This window comes from Dicentrarchus labrax, unplaced genomic scaffold, assembly GCF_905237075.1.
Source record: "Dicentrarchus labrax unplaced genomic scaffold, dlabrax2021, whole genome shotgun sequence".
In the NCBI taxonomy this organism is placed as follows: Eukaryota; Metazoa; Chordata; class Actinopteri; family Moronidae; genus Dicentrarchus; species Dicentrarchus labrax.
This window is the reverse complement of record NW_026136722.1, coordinates 23,745,296-23,766,591: the sequence shown is the minus strand read 5'-3', so window position 1 is coordinate 23,766,591 and position 21,296 is coordinate 23,745,296. Positions and strand designations below refer to the sequence as shown.

The 21,296-nt window shown below is 39.6% G+C and overlaps 1 protein-coding gene across 3 annotated transcripts in view; it reads left to right on the top strand.

The window, feature by feature from the left end:
- Nucleotides 1-21,296, top strand: part of LOC127355770 (thyroid hormone receptor alpha) — a 120,469-nt gene that overhangs the window by 30,290 nt on the left and 68,883 nt on the right. For all 3 annotated transcript variants that reach the window (XM_051386954.1, XM_051386952.1, XM_051386953.1), the window contains exon 4: nucleotides 13,339-14,607. The gene's annotated coding sequence lies outside the window, so the exon portion shown is untranslated. The remainder of the gene's footprint in view (nucleotides 1-13,338; nucleotides 14,608-21,296) is intronic.

Sequence of the window (21,296 nt, the reverse complement as noted above, 5' to 3'; positions counted from 1 at the left end):
CACTGATAAATAAGGGAGTGTGTCTTTCTCTCTTAATGACGTTTAAGCACATTTCATACAAAATTATAGATGTGAGATGTGTTTTTTTTTTTTTTTAACAAAGCACAGCTGACAGTATCTAGAATCTAATAATCTTCCTACAAGCCTTTAATGGTATGCTTCATAAATAATCAGCTTTCAGCCCTTCACTTCCCTCATCATTCTCTCTGCTGTCTTTTCTCCATCTCCCCATCCCTTAAGATGTTCCTCCTTCGTCACTCCTTAACCACCTCCCCTCTACCTCTGAAAGCTATATAGGATTTGTGTGTGCGTAGTTTGATACGTTGAAGTGTGTGTGTGTGTGTGTGTGTGTGTGTGTGTGTGTGTGTGTGTGTGTGTGTGTGTGTGTTGCACAAACAGGGGAGTTGTTCAGCCTCTTGAGTGCCTGAAGAGTGGTGATTGCACAGGGTTCAGTTTTCATGACTTTTGCACGGTTGCTATGCAACTATAGGAAGACATTCCCAGCTAAGCCATATACATAGCTTTTCACACCTCCACTCTCTTCCTCTGTGCTCATCCTCTCATCCTCCCCTCCCCTTCTTATTCTTCATTCCTTCTCAACTTCCTCCTGCTCCTTTTCTCCGTCTAATCTCTTTTTTTCCATCAAATTATCTGCTCATGCTTTGGCTCCTCTGCCTCTCCTCACACCCGTCTACCATGCTGCTGCCTCCCCCCTGCCCTCCCCTATGTCCCGGTCTTGGCTCTGCTGCTGGTAAAGCTTATGGCATGACAAGTGGGCTGTGTGTGTGTCTGTCTGTCTGTCTGTCTGTCTGTCTGTCTGTCTGTCTGTCTGTCTGTCTGTCTGTCTGTCTGTCTGTCTTCTGTCTTTGTGTGTGTGTGTGTGTGTGTGTGTGTGTGTGTGTGTGTGTGTGTGTGTGTGTGTTTAGGAGAATTTCCCTCATACACATATGTATATCCACATACCCATGGATGTGAATAATCGCTTCTGTGTGTTGTTTAAAGGGCGCTGATAAGTGAACATGAGCTTGTGTGCCCATGCATCTGTCCTCATGTGGCCTTCTTATATAACTGTCCCCTGGGGTAATGTAGGCACTTATATAGGAGGTGATATAGAAGACCCTGTGCTGTGTGAAACATGCAGGACCTGCCTCTCTCTGTCTGACACTTCACCCAGCAGATATTGACCCCCTCCTATGTAACAGAGTACGAGGGGAGACATGTCACTGTAGAGGAAGGAAGCGATTGGGCTTAAAGCTGCGCAGGATACACATGATATTGTCAGCTGTGTCAGACACCAGGGCGGTCCAGCAAGTCACACACACAGTAATAACCCTCCAACTGCACGCCCATATGCATGTGGGCACATGCTGGATAGGCCTCACAATGAACAGTGAATGCAATCCAATTAAAAACATGCAGATGGATGGATCAGCTGATTGACTACAGCTGGCAATATAGCTTGTATGATATAATGATACCACTTCCTAATAAGGCACCTCTTATAAAGGGTGTAACGATTGGAATTACTCATTACTACTTATTACTAGTGTCTTAACTTTTTTTGTTTGGGTTTGGCTGACTCAGTGTCCATTCTGCTGTCTTGTTGCATAATCTACAATGCTGACAGGCTAACATTATCATCAGGTTAGCAGTTTTGGAGTGTTTCTCTTCTACAGACAGTTACTGTTGAGCCCTGACTGACACTCTAACAGTCTTTCTTCCAGTCATTATAATTAACGATGAACAGATACGTTCTTTTCAGGCCCCATACAGATACTGATTATTAGTGATGTAAAGAAACTGATATATACCAGTTTTTGGAACCAATATACATTTGCAGTGAAAATAAAAATCTTAGTGTTATAATTAAGAATAACCAGTGATGAAGTGTACTACTGATAGATGGATAGAAAGAAAGAAAGAAAGATGCTTTATTTATCCCGAGGGAAATTCAAGTATCCAGTAGCATACAAAATACAAAACATACATTAAACATACATTAGACAAAAATTAAAATCCCTGACCTTAATAATACAATTTAAAATAAAATAGAAGATAAAATATAAAGGCCATATTTTATATATTATACATAATATATAAAATTAGCAATAAACAGTGCAAACAGTAAACAGTGCAAATGGAAGTAAAATTGTGCAAATGGATGTGTGGGGTAAACGATTATTTATTAAACTATTAATCGGGCGATTATTTTATCGACTAATTGGACGATTAATCTAACGATTATTTTTCTGTTAGACAGATAACCTTAAAAGCTACTGCAATCTGCCTGCTACCGTTAGCTTGATCTAGCAGCTGTGCACTTTGGTGGTGCTATAGGCTAACCAACGCATCTTAGCTCTCTGTGCAGTTTGTTCGTGCTAGGTTAGTAGCTAAAGTTCATGTTAGCTGACGTGAGCTACTATAGATAGCTGTGTTCTGCAGCCGTAAGCTAGCTACCATTCAAGCCAACATTAGATGATAACTAACGTTAGCTAAACACAGCTGTCTAGGCGCCAGTAGCTAGCTAACGTTAACGTTAGCTGCTAACCTAGCACGAACAAACTGCACGGAGAGCTAAAATAGTTAGCTAGCACCACCGAAGTGCGCAGAGCTCAAGCTACACAACACACTACACAAACATGAAATTAATTTAGCCAACGTTAGTACTTACTTGTTATTGTCTCCTTCACGGGTGACAATGGGCTGCCTCCGTTTCAGATGCTCCCACATTGCTGTTGTGCTGGTGTGGTATGCCGACTCCATTTGGCAAAGAGCGCAAATAACGACACCTTTACGTTTGGGACTAAATTTGAAGTATTCCCATACCTTCGATGATTTAGGGCGAGCTGTTTTTTTTAGGACTTTTTCTTTTATTTGGGCTTTTTGCAGGGCTTTGTTGGGAATTCTGTAAGTAGGTTGCTGTTTCGTCCTCCATTCTGCAATGTTTTGGTCTCCCACGTGTGTGTGGCGAGCTGTGACGAAGCGTCGACGCAAAAATATGACGTTGGTGTAATTTTCGACGTGTCGCTACAGGCCTACCCCTGTCCTTCGAGCTCCCAGTCCAGATACAGTAGCTAACAGGACCACGAAGTAGCTAATGTCAGCTAGTAGTTAGTACAGTTAGCATATGTGAAAGTGCTCTGGTAAGTGACTCCCTGTGTTACAAGAGAAAAGGTTTGTGTTGGAACCATGTTCTGTTACTTTCATCCAACTAATGAAAAGTGGGTCGACTAAGACTCTTCTCATCGCCTAATGGTTAAGTCGACTATTGGGGGCAGATGTACTTTTTACTGCACTACATTCATTTTATAACTTAGGTTACTAGTTACTTTACAGAAATTGTTAATACAAAATATAAATCCACTAATAAATGATGATGTATTATTATTGTAGATTAATCTACCCAGCAGTATCAAGTAAAGTCATCAAAAACTCTCTTTTTTAACACACTCTGTATCGGCCAATATGCAATGTTCAGGTATTGACAGAAAAATATGATATTAGAACATAAAAAATAACAATACCAACACTTTGAAAATGCTGAATATTGGATTCGATAATCTACTAGTCTGTTCCTAATTATAATAAAACTGGTCCAGTAAATATTATTTGACAAGGTGTTAATTTGTCTTGTGTTGCCCTAAATCATCTGCTGCCTGCAGTATTCTATTCTATTCCAGTCCATTTGAAAACATGTTTACAAGTTGAAATTGAACTCTGTTTATATCTTATCATTTAACCAAGCCAAGTTGTAGGAAACTGATGAATTGAACTGTATTAAACAATATGACTAATCAATGTGGCAAATCCACAGAGAATTATTATCAAACTCTGCTGTGTCCTGGACTTGTTTAAGCTGCTTTTAGCTCAGTTTTCATTTACTTGCAAGCTTTTTTTTTTTTTGACATGCTAACATATAAGGCTGCTTTCTGGAGGGAAAAAGCTCTGATAAACCCACTGTATGCAAACAGACAAAGTTTGCTTATTATCAGAGTTTATGGTATTTGTAGTCCTCAGATAGAAAATGCATTTATGTATAACTGGGTAAGGTGGAGGTGCCTGCTTTATAAAACTAGTCTGTTGTCTTGGAATTAGTAGAGCATGAAAACAAAGGGAAAAAGCAACTCACACATAAAACCAATTAAAATAAATGAAATAAAAATGTATTTCCAATTAAGCTGTGTACTTGTGTCCCAAAGCAAACAGCTCAAAACCTCCTACTCACTCTTTATAAGTCATAGTGGAATATTCCAGGTGAGTTCAAGATTTTGGTTAATATGAATGGAAAATAAATTCATAAATAAAGGAGGTTTCCACATTAAACTCAGTCTAGATTAAAATATATGTATTATCATTTCCAACCTTGTGAAAACTTTTTTCTTCCTCAAGATCTACCCTTAGGATGTGACAAACTGCATGTGGTAGTCATTTTTAAACACTTAGACAGCAATGACCCCTACTACTTTCATCTTAGACCAATTCTAGACAGCACGCTGCAACATTTTTCTAAAGAATATGTTATTCAAATTTGGTAAGTCTACCAGATGAATTAGCAAGAAATCTGTCATTTATTAGGACAAAATAAGAGCTATACTTTGTTGTGCTCAAGCCACAGGTGTGTCTTTCCTAAAGCATTTTGCACTGAAAGACATAATTAAAAGAAACTGATGTGTTCCATTCATTTTAATGAGGAGGAGGAAGGATTAGAGTACAGATATTTGACAAAGACTGCAATACTAACTGTCAGTAACACAGCTTTAATAGCCCACTTTATTTGGGTTCCATTTTCCATCCAGGATGTTTTTTCTTTTTTTTACAAAAAGTAAAGAGACTGCACTTTATCTTAATAGTCTGCTGGTTCATTATGTTGGTGGGAGATGCTCCTGATAAGTGCTGCATTTTACAACCCATTCACCCAGTCTATCATTTCAGGCTCAGCATAATACCCTTATAATATATATAGGTACTTAGAAGCTTTTTTGTTACTAAGGTAAGTTTAAACCCATTTAACAATTCTAATACCTTAATAGTATGTCCTGTATTGCATTTAATCTGTTCTGACCATATTTCCTGAACAAAATAATATAAAACAAGTTATGAAAATGTCGCTGTGACGTATACGTCACATCAGGCTTTTAACCGTAAAGTTGTCATGGAAAATCTGATGTGACGTCTGTGTCACCATAACAAAAAAGGTAATAAGCCCCTCAATTAATTTTACTGTTTCAATTATTTAGAATTAATATATGCCCTGTTGTTCAATTTAAAGTATATTTGAAGAAATATAAACAAAAAATAATGGTATTAAGGTATTAATATTTACCAAAAACGCCCATTGTGACTTATGTGTCACAAAACTAATATTTGACATTTAAAAAGAAAAAACATCAGAAATGTGTTCTATGAGTTCCACTTGGTCTGTGTTATATCCCCCATAATTTTCCTTCAAGGAGAAATGGGTCTGGGTTCTTATGGGTTAATGGTGTAACCGGTGTGTAATGTATCCATGTGTCCTCTGACTTTATTTGGTCTCATACTGCCTGTTGCAGGATTTTTAGATGCAAAAAATGTAAAGGTCTTTAAAGGCTTTGTCATATTTTCTGGATTGATGACCATGTTGTGACTTTAATTGTTTGATAATGGTTATCTGTTTTTCTACTGGAAACTGCATTTTCTGCTTCCGTTGTGTGAATTGGTACTTGTTTGAAGGGACAAAGGGATTCTGTTAATTTAGTTAGTTTAGCTTGCTGCATTGAGTGTAAAGGAAGATTTACACAATGTTTTACACACATTGGCCTGAAATACAATCACGCAAACACAAGGCTCATAGAAATACAAATGTGGAGAGGTGGTGGAGTGATTGGTTGCCATGTAGAGGCGCCCTGGGAGCAGTTCGGGGTTCGGTGCCATTTGCAAGGGTACCTCGGCAGTGCCCTTGAGGTGGAACTGGCACTACTGTGGTTCGTGCTGGAGTTGAACTGGTGACCCTCCGATTCCCCAGCCAAGTCCTTACGGACTGAGCTACTGCCGCCCAAGGCAGTTGCTGATATCAAGAAGAATTTTCTTTAAAGGACTGTTCCAGAAAACATGTCTGATGTCTGTTAACTAGCGACTTTCAGCTAAATATGTTAACTAACTGCCGTTAGTAGAGTCACAGACCAAGGAGAAGGGCGGGTTGAGGTGATAAGTACAAGCAGGTACTGTGGTTAAACAGCATACCGCTCTCCCTCTTACAAAGTAATTAGGAAAACCAACAAAAATGGTGATAATATCACATACCGTGCCGTTGAGCGACCCTAAATCACTGCAGGAGAAATTCTTTCAGTGCGACAACCCTAATAAGTACAGTATGTTTTCATTAGTGTATAATCACCTGAAAATAAGAATTGCTGCGTTTCCACCATGTTTCTACTGTTACCCAGAATGGACAAACCAAACACTGGCTGTAGATAGGGACGTTTTATTTCTTTTGGCACGTTTCGTGGCCACTAAAGTAGTCTAGACTAAAAAGAGTAGGTTATACTAATTCATTGAATCTGTTTAATTGTAATCCATTGTTTTCGGGGGGTACCAGTTGAAGACTGTTTGTAGTTTACCAATTATTAGCCAAATAACATAGTTCTGGAAAGTTGCTAGAGCATTATCAGAAAATAATTAAGAATTTATGGACTTTAGTTTTAGCAGCTCACTTTACTTTATATATATATATATATATATATATATAGTAATATGTGGTATATGTATTATCGTCTGAATGACATTTGCTAATCTGAACACTGACACTGCACTACCTCCGGGGAACACGTTTCAATTTGAGAACCACTCACTTAAATTACCTGCTAGTAACACTTGATATTCCTGTCATTCAGTATACCTAGTGAATTCCTCTGATTTCTGATCATATCATATAGTTGCTGCAGCGCAGCAGTGAGAATAGAATTTTTCTCATATGATATCAGTTAAAATTATTACAGGGTTTGATTCAGTAGCACATTCTCCTGGATTTTATTGCACTTTCCTTGCCAACTCTGTCAGCTTCCCGATATCCTTCAGATAAAGCGGATTAGTTTGCAGGTTGGCTGTCACAAGAGGAAATGCTTCAGTCAGGCTTGAACACTGTCAGAGAAATATTCATTACACACCCATATCAGGAACACCACACCCAAGCCGACATGAAAACAGAGCTGGGATGTTATCTGCCTTTTGCGGCGTCTTGCCGCCATCAAACTATAGGACGTACTGTATTGTTAAACAGGCTTCACCTGTTTTATAGGATCACATGACCTGTCTCATTATTTTGACGTTATAGTTTCATATGTACTGTATAACCACTTACAGCCAGAGAATGCACTGCTCTGTCAATACTCTGCAGTGCCACACACTGACTAACAAGCATATGATTCTAATTTTACAGCTCAGCTACTTACCAAATTAAAAAATGCACACAGGCAAGTGGAGCTTCAAAGCGGGAAATTATATTCATGTAGCACACACTTTTTTTTTTTTTAGGTTTTTAGAGCAAGTGTGTTTCTTTTCTAAATAAAATTCTACTGGAAAACATTTCATTTAGCCTGCTGTGATGGCTGCAGAGTATCGTAGCACTGCTAAGGAAGAGAGAAGGTCACACACACACACACACGCACACACACTTGGCTGAGTACGCACTGTTGTTTCTGCAGAGTGTGTGTAGGCGGGTTGGTGGGTGTTTTCTACGCTCTGAACTCCATCCACATCCAAAACCGTAGGAGAAAAAAGTAATGAAAAAAAGTCCTAGATAGAAATACTGTGTGACCTCATCACTACCTGCTGCCAAATACTGAGACAGAGATTCAGCCAAGAGACTGTGCTCACATACACACATACACACAGACACACACATGCACACTGTTCCAGGTCAGTGTGCCAGGCTCTTAGTAGTAAAAGACAAGTCAGAGGTTCAGAGACAATTAAACCAACAACGTGAAAGTTTACTGATGCCCGGAGGATAACTTCCCTTTTTGGTTTCCTGCCTCATCTCTGAGGTCAAAGGTCGAGGTCAGATACAGAATAATGACAAGCAGTCAACCTGCTCACTCACCAACCAGCCCTAAAAAAAAAAAACCTGAATCCAGCAGTCTTCATCATACAGCAAGAAGTTATTTTCCCCTGGCTGTGATCAGAAGAATGATTTTCACATTCAGATGATTTATGTGTTTGCAGACTGCTTTGGGGCCCTGCAGCAAGAAAAGAGACAGCATTGGAACTGTAGATTGGGAAAGAACTGAGGGAAACCAACAATGTGTTCACTGTGCTTTCTGTGGCACTCAGCCCCAAGCCCATTCATTCCTACTAAAGATATAGATCTTTGAAAATATTCCACAAATACATAGTTCCATTTATATAGTTGCAGCTTTAAGTCATTTAAAGCTGCAACTAGTGATTATTTTTATTATCCATTATTGTGTCTGCTATTTTCTCCATTAATCGTTACACCTCTAATATGCTAAAAAATCTGTAATTTTTGGAAAAATAAATGCCATATATAAATATACTCCTGAAACAGCTGGGCACTGTGGTTTTTAGTAAACATTACTCAAACAGGAGTAAATAGTGCATTTGTTAGTGACGCCGTCACAGATTAATACACATTTGTGGATATTGTTCCTCCATATGTATGTAATGTACACTACCGCTCAAAAGTGTCATGTTTTCCATGAAAACAAACTGTTTAATTCATGAAATGAGTTACAAAATGAATCAATAATAAGTAAAGACATTGACAAGGGTAGAAATAATGATTTTTACTTGAAATAATAATTTTGTTCTTCAAACTTTGCTTTCATCAAAGACTCCTATTGCAGAAATTACAGCCTTGCAGACCTTTGGAATTCTAGCTGTCAATTTGTTGAGGAAATCTGGAGAAAATCTCATCCCATGCTTCCTGAAGCACCTCCCACAAGTTGGATTGGCTTGATAGGCACTTCTTACGTACCATACGGTCTAGCTGCTCCCACAACAGCTCAATAGGGTTGAGATGTGGTCGCCACTCCATTACAGAATGCCAGCTGACTGCTTCTTCCCTAAATAGTGCCTGCATAGTTTGGAGCTGTGCTTTGGGTCATCGTCCTGTTGTAGGAGGAAATTAGCTCTAATTAAGCGCAGTCGAGAGGGAATGGCATGGCATTGCAAAATAGAGTGATAGCCTTCCTTATTCAAAATCCATTTTACCTTGTACAAATCTCCAACTTTACCAGCACTAAAGCATCCCCAGACCATCACATTTCCTTCACCATTCTTGGCAGATGCCGTCAAGCACTCCTCCAGCATCTTTTCATTTGTTCTGCATCTCACAAATTTTTTGTGATCCAAACACCTCAAACCTGTTAGAGCCAGTTTGTGCTCTTCTGTGAGGGGAGTAGTACACACCGTTGTATGAGATCTTCAGTTTCTTGGCAATCTCTCGCATGAAATAGCCGTCATTTCTGAGAACAAAAATAGACCCACAAATGCTGATGCTCTAGATACTCAACTAGCCTAAGGAAGGCTCATTTTATTGCTTCTCAAATCAGCAAAACAGTTTTCAGCTGTGCTAACATAATTGCACAGGTGTTTTCTAAGGATCAATTAGCCTTTCAACACAATAACTGTGGGCCCCTGTACGCCTACATATATATTCCATAAAAAAATCAGCCTTTTCCAGCTTTAATAGTCATTAACCACATTAACAATGTCTAGACTGTATGGTCAATTTAATATTGTTTTAATTTTAATAAAATTGTGCTTTCTTTCAAAAATAAGGTCATTTGAGTGGTAGTGTATGTATGTGTGACAGAAAAATACTGTTAGGCTACTTTGGCGTGGAGTGGCGCTAAACCCTAACCTCTATGGGAGCCACCATTGTTGTTCAACGAACACATCTTCTTCTGCGTCACCAACCCCTGTATTTTCCAGTAATTCCTCAAAGGACACCGATTGGCCCAGTACCACTGTCCCAGCCACAAACACATAGATTGAAGCCTAGGCAAGAAAGCTTTTACACTTAATTCTGAGGTAGAAATGTCTGTAGTAAAGTTCATGATAATGGTGGACCGACAGAACTCCATCCATAGAGCCATGCCACTAGCACGGTCGAAAAAAGACTTGCCTTGTTATTTCACCAACTAGCAATGTCTTTTTGTTTGTTTTGTTCTTTTCCTTCTAAAAATGTATCACACCATTATATATGGTTATGTTGTGATATGAAAGTGCATTTACTGTGATAGATTTTCAGTTGCCTTCCCCTAATGCCCACATTCACCCACTGAACAGTGTGGCTCACTGATTGAAATAATTGATTTAATAGTTTTTCGACAACTGTGGAGCTCTATGGCACAGAGGAATAATACATTACGCACACGCTTGCTGGATCAATTCACTGGTGGTTTTGCTCTTGTCATTTATTTATTTATTTTTTTTTCAATTTGGAAAAATACTGAAAATAGTCAGCCTTACACTTGAGTGTCTTAATTCAGAGACAGAGAGTACATATTTGAAAAGAATATGGAATGTCGGGCCCTGGATCATTTGCATCGTACATCTATAAGACAGCTGAGACACCAGGTCACTCCCTCTCCTCCCTTGTTCTGGTTTTCATCCACTTTATCTGTTTCTCTCTCTTTCCAACAGCCAAATGGTTGTTAATTTTGGCGACGGATGGTCCTTTATTCCCCCCATTCGTTCACAGCTAGTTTGGCAGGCAACCAGCCGTACACTCGAGGTTTCTGTTGCATGCTGACACTCGTACTGTATTTCTGGATAGATACTGATAGTAGCCTGTACTGTACATCTGTCACTGTAACTGGTGGGGGAGGGAAGTCTTTTTTTCCCTCCTGCTTACAGAATCATACATATTGTACGAAACAGCCTGCCTTCAGAAGATTAATCTTGATGTCTCTTTTGCTTGGCGTTTCCTGCTGCCGCTTAATTAGCCCCTCCGCTGAAGTCTCATTTGTTTGCCTGAGAGGCTCCTGTATGTTAGAAGGAAGAGACTTATTGTGGTGCCTTTGGTGTAGTGCGTAAGCCTCTACTTACTGTACAGGAAATACACAGCTCTCGCCTGGCGCCCTCCCAACAAGAGTCAGAAGGTGCTAGATTGTTGGCCGTTCAGTATCATGGATGGGTTAAGGTTAGGGTTAGTGGATGAATTACTGAGAAGGTCTATGGGGTACAAGCCTGTACAATTAGCCCCTGTATGAAGAGGCTGTTAACGTTTCATGGTGGAAAATCAAAAGACCACATAGTGACACAAACCAACTATAAAGAGGCACAAAAGAACCATAAAGATACACAAGACTACCACTAAAACTATAAAGAGACACAAATAGCATTTTTTAAATATGAATCATATTTGAATCAGTAGCCCAGCTTTGTCCCCCCATATTTAAAAGTTTGTAAACCCGCGCCTGGTGCACATCTCAGTTTAATTGAATATTTGAGTGTGTAAACCTTTGTGTATCTGCCTGTCCTTTTCACTGTTAATGTATGGGCAAGTGGTGCTGACAATGTTAAGAGTGCTTGAGGCTTAGTCACACAGATAGAGAGTATTCAGATAAAAAGGCGGACTGTGTTAAAAATGTACCTTAAGTGGAGGACAGACCTCAACTCTCAGGTTTGCTTCAGTCGTCACCATTTACAGTGCAGTGGAGCCTCCAACTGTGTGTGTGTGTGTGTGTGTGTGTGTGTGTGTGTGTGTGTGTGTGTGTGTCTTATGAATCAATCGTGTGTTTTCTATATGAGAAAGAGAGTCACACTCTGAGATGTAGGTGTATGTGACAGAGACCCAACCCAAGAGCAGCTTGCACAGATGGAGGAAGATTAACAGGCAATGTGTGTGTATGTGTCGGTGCATTGTGTGAATTCAAATGTGGGTTGCCGACAATAGATTTTCTACCCAGTAGCTGCTTTGCATTCTGAACAAGTACTTTAGCTTCTGTCATTGCAGAATGAACCCTATGCTTTTGTTGATTTGTTGTAGAGCTTTGATCGACCTGAGCTTCAAAAAACTCAACCACAGAAGCAGTTTTGGGCCCGACCCGAATCCAAATTTCTGCTTAAAAAAATGTATTACAGACTTAAGTACATTGTGCATGTAATATTGTACAAAATGATTATCAAAACTAATCAATAACAAATCCACGTATTAATTATAGTTGCATGCATAATTAATAAATATATATTTTTACATTTAATTGTTTCTGAGCCCGAACCGAGCCCGACCTACGGCAGCAGTTTTGGGTTCGAACAGAGAAGCAAAGCTCTACTTTGTAGGACTGTACCGAATAGTTGATGTAGATTTTATTAGAAAAAATATATATATATTTTCTTTATTAAATTATATAATCCTTGAGCAATGCATATTTAATTTTGTGAAGTGAAACTCTTTTCGCCATGATTTTTTTTCATCTTACCAATCTTCACATTTTTGTATTGTGATTTAAGTGTCTCACGATATATCTTTACGTTCCTAGTTCTAAATCAACATTCAAATGTTGCGCAGGTCGAAACTAACTATAAAATCGCAGCGAGCAGGGTACGTCCCGCCCAGCTCCTCTGGTCTCTGGCTCCTTCCTGCTGGGTTGCGCGGAGGTCTGGCCCTATGTATTTGTGCTTTACAACGAAACCGCTGTGAAACAATCACAAAACACAGTTGTATTTCTCTGATTCACTGCTCTTTCCCTCTGTAGCTTACTCAGCCCCCACCGAGCTCTCTTGCAGTGTTTTTGACAACACGTCAGAACACATCTTACATCAGTATGCAGTGTATGTAATTGCAACCACTTTGGAGTATTTTCATGATTGAGACAGTACATTGCCACATATAATGCACTGTAATTACTGAAGAAAAAGCACCTCTATGATAGTGATGTCATTTGGAAGTGTCCAACCAAATTACACAGGTTAAGAACAAAGCCCAGCCCCCTCATGAGTCAGAATATGAGACAGAGGACTGTTTAAGTCTCTGCTTCCCTTCCATCCAATGTCTTTGCTTGGGAGACCGGGGATTGCGTCGCCTTGTATTTGACCTTATTTTTCTATGAACATATACTAAATGTTATTGTTACTACAGAGCTATCAACAAGAAGCAATATCTGTATATTTACTGGGGAATGATGAGAATCCCAGCATGCACTGGGTCCCAGCTCATCACATGACAATCACATAAACAGAAAATTGCACATATACATTCACATATAAGGGTAATTCAGTTTTAATCACCTGGGTCCTTATTTATAAGACTATAAAACTTATTCAGATAATAATAGTAAAAATAATGCTACTGTGGTCATATTCTAACCTGTCTTTATGTTTTGTCTTCCGTAGGTGGAGTGCCTGAAGAAACCTACCTGTACATGTTAGGAGGCAGAGCCGAGCATCGACTCTTTCAGATGGACACTGGAAAACCACCAGCGTTCTTTTTCAAACGACATAAGACAAAAGAATTTACTCAAGATTGATATACCACAGTTTTACCTCCCTCCGTCCTCTCCTCTTGCTCTAATCCACTCAGACAAAACCTCCTCTGCTGTCTACCTCCCAGAAAACTAGAAAAGGAAAAGAACAACCTGCTGTCCGTTATCAGTTCCTCTTTTCCTTCTCTTCGTGCAACATTTCTCCATTTACCTCAGGGATTCTCTCCCACTGCCTACCTCCTCCACCGAATCAGCCGACCCAGTGACTGGAACACAGAGCAAAAGACACACCTGTGACCTCTTACTGCTGTTACCGTGACAACCTGTATCGCCTCTCAAGCTCTCTTCACTGCAACCGTGACGACAAGCAATGACCTTGGACCTCCTACCACCTGCCAGCTCAGACCTGCTCGCTGCCTAAATTCTACTGATCCACAACTTGTAGCCCCAGTGGAACTTGGGCTAGTTCTTACGGGAAGGTAAAGGATCATATTGCCACACACTCACAATAACCTCACCCTTCTGTACAATACACCAGGCAGTCAACTTTATACCTCAGCAGACACAACTTCTACATATACAGTCAACAGAAGGGAACTTTGCATCAACAGCATTCACTATCCTGGTGCTTCATTCCACCCAGCAGGTTACACATGCTCGCTAGACTGGTGCTTCAAACTACCCAGTGGACAACTCACTTCAGCATCTTCCATTTGCCTTAGAGGCGGGGGTATAGCAACAGTAGCCAGGGAGGCCTACGAAGAAGCAAAGAGAGGGAGAGAGAGAGAGAGAGCGAGAGAGAGCGACTCAGGAGTATTGCCTGGCAGGAAAACTTCACTTCATTTGCCTCTTAGCGAAGTCACATCACACTCAACCTTCACGATCTATCTATGCGGTAGCATAAATCAGCAATTGCCCAAGAGGCCTTGGGAGATCACAGAAGAGACTCAGACGTTTCTCCTGCCTTAAGGCTTCCTCCTCACCTCGTGACGCTTCCAGAGGAGTTAGAGCCACACACGGAGCGGGAGAAGTTCTTGGGGGCCTCACCGGCTTTTCTCACTCTGGAGGCAAGTCCACTGAGAGTAAAGAACTTCCTGGCAGATTTAACTCCACAGAAGATTCATATTGTGTGACAGCGGAGAGGGAAAAAAGCATTAAAAGGAAAGAGAAGAATGCAGCGGTGAGTTTTTTTTTCCTTATTTTCTATGCTATGTTTATTAGCATGCTTTGTTCTCTCTTCTTTCCTTCCGCTCAGTTACAAGAGGCTGGGTTACATTGTATACCAATGAATACAAGCACACTTTCATATTTTTTCATTTCTTATCTTTTCATTTAGACTTATCACTAACTGACATTTAAATGGCATTTCTGCCTTATTAGATGATCCAGAGTGGAGACAGACAGGAGATTAAGAGAGATGGAAAAAGGCGCTTTGCAGTAAAGGTCATTCAGTGAATCTGAACCCCCCTACAATAGCATACATTTGATTGCCAATACATTTTGTACAGACACCCTTGGTTCCCGGAGGATGTATCTTAATGGCTTTGGTGATTAAGTTTGGGTTTCGAACTACTACAACCAAATTATGCCAGTACTATCAAGTACCGATTCACGTTAAATCAATTGGAATTTCAGTACCTTGGAGCGCATATGTTTGAGAGAGTACCGCTGTATGTGAAGGTTGTCATTTTTGGTTTTTACTGAAATACTGGATTGCATGTTCCAGTGGTATCCCTGCCATCAACATCAAGCAACTCTCTGCTCTCAAATGTATGCCATGCATTTTCAAATGCTTTATTAAAACTGAGGTGTTGTTTCTTTTTATTTTTGACTACTCTCTGCACATTATCCTCTGTCTGAAAGAGAAGGCTGGTTGTTTTTCTTGTACCAATTACTTAAGTTGAAAGTTGGATAACCAATCCCAGGTCTAGATCTCAAACACTAACTCACACTTAACAAAGAAAAAAAAAATATGAAGAGAACATTGAGCACTGTTGCACATACTTAAAGATACGTATGTCTGTATTTGACAAACTGGGAATAAGAAAGGGCTGTGAAGTGTATAGGAGAGACTATAGTGGCTGCGAAACTCTCTCGCTTTGTTGGGGGCAGATTTAGTGTTCAAGTTGACTAGTTACTGCAAGATAGACACTGACAAAATAACTTACTGAATACTGACTGTAATACTTTGGAGAGGTAATTTAATAGAGTAATGAACAAGGTGGGGCAATGCTTATGAAATGTTAATGTTTTTAGTCATGCTAGCAGCGTTGCTGTAAGGTTCAGACTGAAATGGACGATTATTGGATGGATTGACATACATGGTCCATTGAGGATGAGTCATACCAACTTTGGTGATCCCTGACTTCTCCACTGGTGCCATAACTTTTTGTAATTCTTAAATGTTTAATGTTGTTTCTGTATTTTATGGGTGATTATTTAGTTAATGATAGTAATTCAGTTAAGTAGGGTTTATATAATTGTGTATAAAGACTGTATATGGGATATATACTGACCTGGTTTGTATCCCTTTCTAGTTGCTCAGTTGCTGTTGTCCTCATAACTGCCAAAGTAATGGACTGTTTGCAGCTGCAATGGAAGGTATCATATGTAGGAAACTCTGATGCCCATCATTTCAGATTGGATAAACCTGCATCACGCACCAAAACAGTTTTTCTTGGACACGTGGACGTTTTAACTGTCAGTCCAATAAGGACATCAGGACACCCAACAGGGGGCAAAAAGAAGAAACATGGCCTAGATTTGATAAATCATCTTAGCATTGTGATCTGTGTTCAATTACTTTAAATGTGGAACAGCTTGACCTAGTCAAAAGATGATTGATGAGATCCCTGCATTGAGATAATGCATAGCACAGCACAGCTGCATATTAACTCTGTGCTTTGAAATAAACTTACATAATGCAGGACTTTGGTAACGTGGCCACATTGTGTTCCTTTTTTGACAAAGTAGAAAGACATGGGAGAAAGAAAGTAGTGTAAAGAAAGAGTAGAAAGTGATGGAGAGATGACAGGTTAAAGGTGGGAGGTAGAGAGAAAGAGAAAAAGATGGATGTTCACCAACGAAAACGACTCACCTCAGACACCCTCTGTCCTCTCCCTCCCCCTTTCAGTCATTCAGAGGGAGTCACACATGTATTACCCTCCATCATTGATAGTCTCCTCACATCATAGTGCCATAAATTGTTCCCGCCCCTTGCTTTGTGTTGCCACGGCAACACACACCCTTCCCCAGTCACCTGTGGCTCAGATACGCAGTGATGTATAGAGCGCAGAGCCAATCAGATGGTCGGCTTGTTTGTGTGCCACACACAAGCACTTGTCTTTCTGTGTGTGTGTGTGTGTGTGTGTGTGTGTGTGTGTGTGTGTGTGTGTGTGTGTGTGTGTGTGTGTGTGTGTGTGTGTGTGTGTGTGTGTGTGTGTGTGTGTGTGGCTCTCTGGCCCAGTCATTTTTAGTAAGCACTGACCCACGTCCAATCAGAAGGCTCAGTGACATGCGTGTAGGTGGTCACATATATACTGCTAAGTGGCCCACTTGTTTTCTTCTGTATTAAAGGGCACATGGGGACGACAGAAGCTGGATGAGATCCTATTATCTCGTGTGCGTCTGTGTATTTGTGTGCTCAGGTACATGAAACAGAAGCATTGAATAAGTCTTCATTGGGCTCTCTAATGCTATTGCTGCAATCATGCTGAGCGTGTATGAATGTGTGGTACATGTAGGTGTGTGTTCATGCCATCCAGTGTGTGCTGAGTTCAGTGAGTACGTTTCTACCTGAAAAATCCCAGTGATGTAAGGCAGAGGTCTGAAACTTGCTTTTTACAGGTGTATCTGTCCACTGGGGAGGATGAAAAACACTGAAACACTGATTTCTGATAGTACTCATTTAGATTTTTACTGATAATGACTTCAGTGACAATGACTCAGTTTTATCAAATATAAATGCCCACAGAGTACTTTATAGTTAGTTATAGTTTTATATTCCAGTTTTAGTAGTTTTCTTTTTTCAGTTTGTTTGAGTGATACTGTATCTATGAGTACAGGTATGTTCAAATATTAACATAAATGTTCTTCACCACATTCATGGTGGATTTACAACAATATTATACAGTTATATCAACAGTTTAGATGGGGGAGGGGGGAATCAACATGAACTAAAGGGCAGATACTGATGCAATGCTACACTGTCACAGATTGACCTCCCTTTATGTTGTTTTGATGGTATGTTTTGATAACAGCCATCAAACCAATTTATGTTTTATTGATATATGGCAGATTTTTGATCTGACTCTAAACTAAACTAATGCTTGACGTTTTAAAAATCTTTAGGAATTAAACAACTGCAACCTGTCATCACATTTGATAGGCTGTCTAATGGACCCTCCTGGTTTGCATTTGGTCTTCTATCCATACCCAACACCCTACTGCAGTTTCTTGTTGTTTTGCAGTAGTGCAGATTTTAGTGCCTTTGGGTTGTACTTTTATAATGATGCCACCTTAATTACCTATTTAGTTGGTAGTTGCAATTCGTAATTAGCCCTCCTTTGCTTGTTTCTCCCTCCTTACTCTTATTTTTTGACCAGAACACCCCCATTAAAACATGTATGAAATCACTTTGCTTTAAAATAGGTCAGCCTCATAAAAAAGGAAGTTCTTTGCTCTGCAGTTCTCTGTAAAATTAAAGTGTAGGCAGATTTTATGCACTGTATCACTAGGCCATCGAACCATTGCAAACAACAGCTGTGGTTGTAAACATCTGTCTGATGTCTGCCTTAAACCATTCAGCTATACATAATGCAGAAGAGAACTTACAGTGCTCACATTGTGCCGTTTCATCTGGTCCATATCATCATACCAACCCTACTAGAGTTAAAATAGTACGCTCTTATGGATGTTTGTTCTGTTTCAGTTTTCAAATGCACATGAAAACATGCCTGGGAATTTTTAGGTATCTCAATATTTTTTCGTCAGGTCATTGCCCTTTTTTGCTAAAGTTTTACTGTTGCTACATATTAAATGTAATGTAGCAATAATACAAACCAGAGATGATACTCATTAGTTCAGTACTGTTTATCAATAATGAAATGCAAGATAATCCAAACCACTGAATGTCCGATGCTCCATTATCCCATTATCTGTTTTGTTTTTGATCAGTACTAATGGCTTAACCTTAACCGTCATTTCCATTATTAATAACACAGTAAATCATTGGTAAAAACTGATATTGCTGTTTCAGTAATGTGACATGGAATACTGTTATTACAGTGTCCATAGAAAATATTCATCCCATTTTCTCCTTTGCAAAACTACTCAAGCTTTGTCCGTTTGTGTGAGGATGGTGAGTGAACAGATTTCATTTTTATTGTCAGTTGTTCAAATTTAAAAAAAATGTGTGCAGGAGCCAGCACGAGCTCTATGCTATGTCACATGTGCGCTTACATGCAAAATCAAGTGTTCGAGTGTTGCCAAAGTGTTAATTTTCTTGCTAGATTATGCAACCTTTTGGACCCTCCTAGCAACTTAATTTCTAAAAAGCAATGATATGAGTCAATGAAGTGATGCGAGTTCTAACAACTTCAATTTCAGTATAATGGTTGTTAAGTCTGGGACAGTTGAAAGTGTAATTCGGGAGGGTTGCAGGACACTGAGGGAAAATGTTGATTTCAAGCCCTGGGTTCTGACTCACAACAAGTGAGCTGAGCTAGCACTAGACTGTCACAAAAGCTCCTGGAGCTTCTCTCTATCTTCTCTCTACTGTTCTATTTACTTCCCCATGCAATTTTGCTCACCACTGCACACCTTTCTGGCCAATAAAAGGTTATTAAACACAGAAAATAAAGCTCTCTGAGCTATCATGCTTATTAAACACACAGTTAACGTGTAATCATGTCTCTTTTGTGGAACCATTTTTACTCCAGCAGAGGTTTATTTAAAGTAAATGGTGCAAAGCAGCTACTAAACTCAATAGCTTCCTCTATTTTGGACTCTTCGGCTCTTCTTCCTCTCAAAGGTCAGCTCTGTTAGACAGCTTGCAATTGGTCAATGGTGCAAATTCACCCGTCAAGGTTCACCAAAGCTGAAATCTATGTGAAACATTCATGCAGATTCATTTGGCCTCCTCGAACAGATCCTCTCCTCAGAGGCACTTCCATTTATTCCAATTATTCCTTTACTGCACTAGAGAAAAACAATCATAAGAATGCTCAGTCTGCACATAGGGGGCCAGAACATTGTAACACTATTCACAGTGAGAGTAATCCCAGTACTGATCAGTATTTCCATGCAAACTCCACCTTAAATGAGAAGACTTTGACTGATAGGAGACAGACAATACTGCTGATATAGGAATTATGTGTGACTGACTGCTATAAATTGTTCTAGCAATCAAACTACGAATGCCTAAGAGTCTTTTAATAATCCTGGAGTGTGACATCAGCAGCACAAAAGGGATAAAAAAGGATGAAGACATTGTAGCAGTGCAAAGCCTGTAACAACACAAAAAATGATACAGTATTGCTGCTGAGAAGCATTTTGTACTGCTACTTAATGCACTTCTTGTCCTCATGGCTGATTCTTGTTTCTCAAAACACCTAATAGCTTATGGGAGATAAAGTGGGAAGGAATGGAATTTACTGTAGAGAAATAGAAAAAGATGAAAGAAGAGAAATATTTCAGTCTATATGCCTATAGTGTTTATTTCTGTATGTGTTTTTCATCTATTTGTGTCCTTAAGAAAGACTACTCTCTGTAGAAGAAAATCTATTCTCCTGTTTTATAGATTTGTTTTCTGAGCTGGTTAACATTAACAAGGTTGAAATATAAGATGTTTTGTCTCATGGAAGTCAGAGTTTGCCCCAGAAAAAAATGGTTAGTGGAATTGGTGATGTCTGCCCACCTGGCTTTGTTCATGTAATGATCAATCTAGTAAGTAGATGATGTTTTAAAGTTAATTAAATCAAACGGCATGAAATAATAAAACAGTCAGTAGCAGCCGGGGTGAGCTGTTAGATGAAGAGCTGCAGGCGATTTGCTGCACACCTCCAACTCCTCCTGATGTGCCCTGCTGGAAACCTACCTGCGTAGTGCGAAATCACAGTTATTGACTGACTTATGTAATAAGACAAACTGAGTTTGTTTGACTGCACTACAAAGAGATGCTTTTCGGTTTTTGGGTTCTTTTTTTTTCGGTTTCTGACAAAGTTGCAACTGTTATATTGAACCACTAGGGAGGACTGATACAAGGACAATTACAACTATAATTTTAACATATAAAAGATGGATGCCGCATCTCCACTTCCTCCCACTGTACAAAACTGAAGCCAAAATATCCCAGATACAGGATATCTTTTGCCATTCAGAGCCAGAGTCTGACCAGTAATATCGGGGTTCGGCGCTGCGGTATCGAGATACGCCCGGCTAGCTCAATCACAAGAAGGGCTCAGCTGTCAATGACGATGTGAAACACCCTTTTTATAGCTTCAAATAACCAATTAAAACCGAACTTATCAGAAAATGAACACTTGAACATAAACCAGCGTGATGAGAGCTACCTATAATGATAGAAACCACCTTTCTAGAAGTTTTGGCCTCACCTTTGGAGAGCTGTCCTTATACATAAAGATGTGCCTCACTCACTGAAACTTTTAAACCTTTGTTATTGGATGCATTTCTTCTGACGTTAACGGAGCCGCTTTATTTGTAGAAATCCTTGAAATGTGGATGATGTAATAAGTGGTAGTGAAGTGCTGTACCTACTGTAAATCAGTCCAGTCCAATCAGTCATCCAGAACCCTGGGACTATAGCTTATGAACATTATTGCTTTATCTTGTTATCAGGAATGTTCTGAG